Source organism: Panthera tigris, chromosome A2, assembly GCF_018350195.1.
Source record: "Panthera tigris isolate Pti1 chromosome A2, P.tigris_Pti1_mat1.1, whole genome shotgun sequence".
In the NCBI taxonomy this organism is placed as follows: domain Eukaryota; kingdom Metazoa; phylum Chordata; class Mammalia; order Carnivora; family Felidae; genus Panthera; species Panthera tigris.
In genome coordinates, this window is record NC_056661.1 from 160042439 (window position 1) to 160049722 (window position 7284).

At 45.4% G+C, this 7284-nt stretch overlaps 1 long non-coding RNA gene across 1 annotated transcript; it reads left to right on the top strand.

Annotated features, from left to right (window-relative positions):
• The first annotated feature begins 287 nt into the window (after positions 1–287).
• On the top strand, positions 288–7042 carry LOC107180439. The gene is made up of 4 exons (XR_006213448.1): positions 288–442; positions 548–829; positions 2072–2140; positions 6786–7042. It is a non-coding gene; the product is annotated as an uncharacterized LOC107180439 (long non-coding RNA).
• Positions 7043–7284: the final 242 nt, after the last annotated feature.

The following is a 7284-nucleotide window of genomic DNA, read 5'->3' on the forward strand; positions in this document are numbered from 1 at the left end:
GGAAAAACCCCACCTCGGATCATGCCACAGTTTCTGAGCTCTTTGCACACCTGGGCTGCTGAACTCTGCTTGAGAAGATCAGATGACCTCGCAGACTGGTGCCACCATAAATTCATGACTGCCAGACTCCACGGGGCCCTCCGTGTTGCCTGCGATCCGCTCTCTCACAGGGCCGCTGCTCCAGTTGACTCATGCTTCTCCCCCCTCACGCTTCTGACCTCAACACACCTCCCCTTTATGACGTCAGTGCCTCTAACAGGAAAGCCCTTGACCACCCACCACCAAGCCTGTGGACACATCCGCCTCCGCACCCACCCCTTCCAGCCGGACTCTAAACTCCACCTCGTCTCAAAGAGCCGGTTCTTTGGTCCCCTCTCTGCTCCATCTGTCATTTTTTTCTGAGCCACCTCCTTGCCGTCAGCACCCGAGGAGAAGAACACAGGTGGTTCCTGTATTTAAAAATCAAACCAACTTCCTTCCCCTTTCCCCGTGTCCCCTTCCCCAACCACCTCGCTCCTACGCTCATTATCTTCGTTCCCCACCGCAGTCCGCCTACTACCACCGGTCCGCTACAGTGTTCTCACCAGGGACCTCATTGCTGTTAAGGCCAGTGGAGTCCTCACCTTGCTGGACAGCATCTGACCCTGCCCAGCAGTCCTCGACTTCTGGAAACATCATCTCGATTTCGACGACGACCAAGTCCTCTGATTTTCTCCGACTTCTCTGGGTACATCCTGTCAGTCCTTTTCAAGTCACCCATTCCCTACGTGTTGGAGTCTTCGGGGGGCGCTAAGCTATCTTCTCCGGTCACCGTACACACTCTCGCTAGGTAAGTTCGTCTACTCCCTTGAGTCTAATTACGATCAGGTTGAGAGGATTCCCAAGTCTACACTTCCAGTCCAGAACTGGCACTGGAGCACTAGATCTGTAATTCAACTGGACACCTCCCCCTTGCCCCCATCCCCCACCCCCCCCAAAAACCTTCTATTCTCCTCCCATTGGAAGGCAACACCACCCCCGCCCGGGCATCATCCTTCCTCATGACTCCGAACCGCAGTCACTGAACGCTCTCAAGTCCACTTTCTCAATATCCCTCTAATGAGCCTCCCTCTTGAGAGAGATCTGTAGGGAAGTGGTTAAACTTGCAGCCAGCTGAAGTAGATTCAAGTCCCACATCTACCACTTGGTTATGCAAGTAACTCAGCCTCTCTGGTTTCCTCATTTACAGAACGTAGGTGGTAATAATAGACCTTCCTGGTGAGGATGCTACAAAGATTCAAGGAGATGGTGCATGTGAGCACTTAGAAGAATATTTGGCATAAGGAAGGTACTGGCTCTTCTCTTAGCTCTCGCTGCCACTCTCCAGAGCCGGCCATGTGCTGTTGTCTCTTCCCTGGCTGAATCCTGATGCCCTTCCTATCTGGGGTCTTGTCCCTCCTCCAACTCCCATCAAGAGGATCTTATGAAACAAAATTTGCCCAGGTCACTTGGCTACTAAAAACTCCACGGTGGCTTCCTGCTGCTCTGAAAATAAATTTCAAATTCCTGAACGCGGTCTACAAGGTCCCGCGTGATCTGGCCGGCAGCACTCCTTCCTTCCCTCCACCTCAAACCCCCACCTACATTGGCTATACCAGCTCCTCCTCAGCCTTCGGGCCTCAGCTCAACATCACTTGCTCTGGAAAGACAGCCTGTCTCCTCTCAATCCTCTCCTTGTCCAACAAGCTCGCCACGGAGCTTTTCATTGCCTACTTGTCTGTTTCTTGATGGAGTAGGAATTCTGCTGGCTTTTACATTCATTGCTTTATCTTTTCGTTGCCTCCCATTAGGTTATGAGGTCTTTGGGGGCAGGGACTTCATCTGGTTCACTGCTGGATCCCAAGAACCCAGAAATCTGTCTGGCACACAGGATGTGTTCAATAAATATTTGTTGAATGAACTAAATGACACCAAGGCTATCATTTTCTCAATACAGATGTTAGGTTTTTAGGAAGCAGACAGCATTATGATTCATTTGGGAAATCGAACACCAGCAAATCTTCTTAAAATAATATAATCTGTTTTCGTTCAGATACCTCTCACCTTGGGAAGCCTGGTGTAATCTTCTCAGACGACTTCTACACACTCCATCATCTCTATGGTAATATATCTCACGGAATAGGCTCCAAAGACCCTTAACCTTGAAGAAACCTTAGTTCTTCTTTTTATGGAGAGATTTTTACCCTAGAAAAGCCTGTGGGCTACTTCAGCATGAAATAATGGCCTTAATCACATTGGACAACCTTTTCTACTTAAAATTATTTATGAGATTCAAGTGAGGAGTTAGTAAATTAATGACAGATTTAACTTTAAACGGTCCTTCCTTCCTAATGCTTTTGCCATAATGACTTTCAATACAAGGTAGCCTTTGTTGGTTTTAGAAAACAGAAAAAAGAGTTTCTTTCATTTTAGAATGTTCTTTTACAATATCTTTCCTTTAGGTGAAAACAGATGAGATTTTAAAAGGGTGTGTGTCATTAACTATTATGATTAAGCATTTATTCTTCTCTTATTAATGTGTGAACATTTTTTGGTCAACCCTCCTCTCTTTGTTCTCTCCCTTCCTCTTCTTGAGGAAAAAGAAAAGAAAAAATAAGAAAGAGAAAGGTATACAACATACACACATATATATGCATGTGAAGAGAGAGGGATCCCACAGGATTCTCATATATTGAGAAAGAAGGGTTTGCATATATGCATATGTAATCTATTAATATATGCATGTATATGTGTATGTTTGTATGTATGTGCATATATATATAAATACTTAGTATGTCCCAACATGTTTATTAATTTCCAAGCCCATCTTCATAAATGGGTAAAATTTCCACATTTGCATATGAATATATGGATGTGTATATAAGGATACACACATATATACATATTATGTATGCATAACACATGTATATTCTGTAATATATGCATGTGATATACACATATAAATAACATATTCATATTAATATATATGTCCCATATGTGAATGCATATATGTAATATATAGGTAACAAATATGTATTATATAAATATATAGGTATATATTTGTATATATATGTATGTGTATTACATATGTATATTATGTATACATAATATGAATATATGGCCATATGTTCCTATGAATCTATGGAAGCTTTACCCATTTATGAAGATGACCCTGGAAATTAATACACATGTTAGAATATACTAGACATTTATGTCCCTTATGAAGCTACACTACCGTATATATTAATCCGATTTTTTTTTTAATGTTTATTTATTCCTGAGAGAGAGACAGACAGAGACAGAGTCTGAGCTGGGGAGGGGCAGAGAGAGAGGGAGACACAGAATCCAAAGCAGGGTCCAGGCTCTGAGCTGTCAGCACAGAGCCTGATTCAGGGCTCGAACTCACAAACTGTGAGATCATGACCTGAGCCGAAGTCAGACGCTCAACTGACTAAGCCACCCAGGCACCCCCTTAATCTGAATTTTTAATTCTTAGTAATCACCAACCTTGTGGGAAGTGTTGGTAACCTTTTTGTTTGATCTAAACTTGATTCATTTCCTTTCTTCCAAAAACTGCCATACTTCACCAAAGTAAATGAAATGCATTCTGGATTCGGGGGTAATTCGGTGAGATCACGTGAAAAACCCAGAGACAAGAATGTTCCAGAGGCAGGCCCAGACATCCTAGTGAGGACCACCTTGTGCTTCTTACATTGTATACTGTCCACTTGTCTCGGACAGATCTCCATGCAGCCACCACGCTGGGTCCCTGTCCCAGGAACAGAGGGCCTTTCCAGAAGAAGCGAAGGTTCTCCTCATGTACCGCTTTTGCAGGAAGAAATAGAGAAGCCAGGTATCTTAATGCCTGACCAGGGGCCGGCCGTGGTCCCCCCGCTCCCCATCTGCTAGAAAGTTGCCACACCCACTGGTAGTCCAGCCTGCTGGGAACCAGGGTGGACCTTTGAGTGTTTCTGTGGACTAGAAGACCTGAGTTTCCCCTGAATTCGATGATTAATTAGCTGTGCAATCCAGGGCACATCACTCTCCTTCTCTGACTCTCACTTCCTCTCTGTAATTAAGGAATTTGGACTAAATGATCTCTTAAGTTCTTTTTAGCTCCACTGTTCTATTCTCACTTTCTAAGTTGCCGTTTATAGATGTGGAAAGGCAGGGGCACCTGGGTGGCTCAGACGGTGAAGTGTCCGACTTCAGCTCAGGTCATGATCTCACGGCTTGTGAGTTTGAGCCCCACGTCGGGCTCTGTGCTGACAGCTCAGAGCCTGGAGCCTGCTTCAGATTCTGTGTGTATCTCTCTCTCTCTCTCTGCCCCTCCCTACTCACGCTCTGTCTCTCATAAACATTAAAATAGATAGATAGATAGATAGATATAGATGTGGAAAGTCTACCTATCCCTCTAGTCTCAAATCCGTGTGGTAAAAATGTGGGCCAGTCTAATTAAAGTATCTTCTGTACCGGACACAAAATTAGGATTTGGGGAAGTGCTAAAAGTGACTTTCACAGTAGGTCAGTACTAGGAAAAAGGAAGATCTTGAAGCTTAATATTCCTCTACTAAAGCTCTTAAATGAAGGAAAAGGAACTAGGAAGCCCGTTTACAGAATAGCTTACCTCGTTTTTTTCATTAACATTTTTAAACGTTTATTTATTTTTGAGAGAGAGAGAGAGTGCAAGGGGGAGGCCCACACAGAATGGGAAGCAGGCTCCAGGCTCTGAGCTGTCAGCACAGAGTCCGACACGGGACTTGAACCCACGAACCGTGAGATCATGACCTGAGCCGAAGTCAGACGCTCAACCGACTGAGCCACCCAGGCACCCGGCTTCCCTCACTTTTGAGAGTTCTAGTAGCAACAGAGGCTACTGTGACCTCACCTTCCTGGCACACTGATCGTTAGGACAGGCGTATAGAAACATCTGGAGAGCGAGCGCTTGGCTGGCTCAGTCAGTGGAGCGTGCGACTCTTAACTCTAGGTTATAAGTCTGAGCCCCGCATTGGATGTGGAGATTACTTGTAAAAATGAAATCTTAGGAGTGTCTGGGTGGCTCAGTCGGTTAAGCGTCCGACTCTTGATTTCGGCTCAGGCCATGATCTCACGGTTCATGAGTTTGAGCCCCGTTATCAGACTCTGTGGTGACAGCGTGGAACCTGCTTTGGATTCTGTCTCTGCCCCTCCCCTGCTTGCTATCTCTCTCTCCAAAATAAATAAGCTTACGAAAAATGAAATCTTTAAATTTTTTTTTTCAACGTTTATTTATTTTTGAGACAGAGAGAGACAGAGCACGAATCGGGGAGGGTCAGAGAGAGGGAGACACAGAATCTGAAACAGGCTCCAGATTCTGAGCGGTCAGCACAGAGCCCGACGCGGGGCTCGAACTCACAGACTGGGAGATCGTGACCTGAGCCGAAGTCAGCCGCTTAACAGACTGAGCCACCCAGGCGCCCCCAGAAAATGAAATCTTAAAAAAAAAAAAAAAAAAAAGTCTGGAAGAGACTGGGAGGGGTGGGTGATGGGAGATACTCATTCCTGGATTTATTTATTTACTTACATTTACTGGATTTATTTATTTATTACATTTGACGAGTTAAACTGTGTGCTCTCCTGCTCTCCTTGAATCCAGGAAAAAGACAAAATTTACGAAATAAAAGGTAAAAAAAAGCTCACTGGTAAATATAATTAATTACCATAATGCATTCTGATCCAGCTCCTATAGGGTTTACTTTGCTCCAGTGAGAGCTCTCCAGGGTGCCCCTGTCTCTTCTCCGTGTCCACCGGGGAGACTCTGTATCTTAAAGTGACATGTAATTAAGTGCACGATCACAGGCCTGTCCCATCTGCCAAGGAGAAGGGGAAAGCCACAATCCTTGTCTCAGGGAATTCTCTCAGCGTGTGCTCTGTGTTCTCTTCAGGGCACTCGGCCCACCTCATGGCATCTTCCTTCTCCCAGGCCCTGGGTTGAGACAACAGCCATTCTGTCACCAAGGCGAAAAACAAGGCAGGAGGTTTGCCTAGTAAAAGAACAGTCAGCGTGACAAACAAAAGCATAATTGAAATTTACCAACTAGTCTCTCAACGAGAGCCTTAAGGAAATGTGCCCTGCACAGCGTCATTTTGTTGATTTAAATTAGTTACTGGCACTAACCATACTGAAAGGGGAGGTGGGTGGGGAGGGAGGGGTGAGGAAGGGACTTGCCAAAGTTAATGTTGCTAATATCTCTGCTACCTGGTGTAGAAGTTCTAGCTTTCCCCAGGATCTGTTTTACCCATCTTCTTAATGTTTATTCATTTTTGAGAGAAAGACAGAGACACAGAGCGCGGGCAGGGGAGGGGCAGAGAGAGAGGGAGACACAGACTCCGAAGCAGGCTCCAGGCTCCGAGCCGTCGGCACTGAGCCCGATGCGGGGCTCGAACTCGTGAACCATGAGACCGTGACCTGAGCTGAAGTCGGACACTGAACCGACAGGGCCACCCCGGTGCCCGTTTTATTCGTCTTCTTTAGGAAGGGTCAGCCTGGGGCCCAAATCCAGCCAATGGCCTATTCTCATAAATAAGGTGGCATTAGAACGCAGCCACGAGCGTTCATATGTGTAACATCTGTGGCTGCTTTCACACACAACAGCAGAGTTAAGTAGCTGAGACAGAGGCCATGGGCTCAGAAAGCCTAAAATATTTTCTATCTGGCCCTTAACAGAAAGAGTTTGCCCTACATTAATAGGCAACTATATTAATTATAGTTTGCTCTACACTACTAGAACACGCAATTCTGAGCTATGTGCACGGCTGCCTGGAATAGGGACCTCATGTCCCCACCTGCTAGTGATGATGTCATGTGGCGAAGCGTTGCCAGTAAGATATAAGAGGAAGTTGGGTACAACTTTATCTGGAACCGTGAGATCAGCCTGAGTGCAGAGGCCGCGCACAGCAGAGCAATGAATTGGGAAGGGCCTGGTCTGGACACCACGGAGCGCCTTCTGGCTGGACTCGAACATTCTGCCCCGATTTCTAGATGAGCGGGAAATAAATCCTTAATTTGGAATTTTTTTTTTTTTTTGTCTCTCACAATGAAATCTAATGATAATATATCGGGGTATGCCCATTTTTAACATAAAATGTAGCTACAGCTAGGATTTTTTCAATGTATCTTCCTCGAACAAAAACCCAGGTATCTGCTTTCAGATGGAAGACGAGATGTTACTAGAACTTCTTAAAATGACTGCCGATAAATGACCTCCAGACCATTCAGGAAAGAGC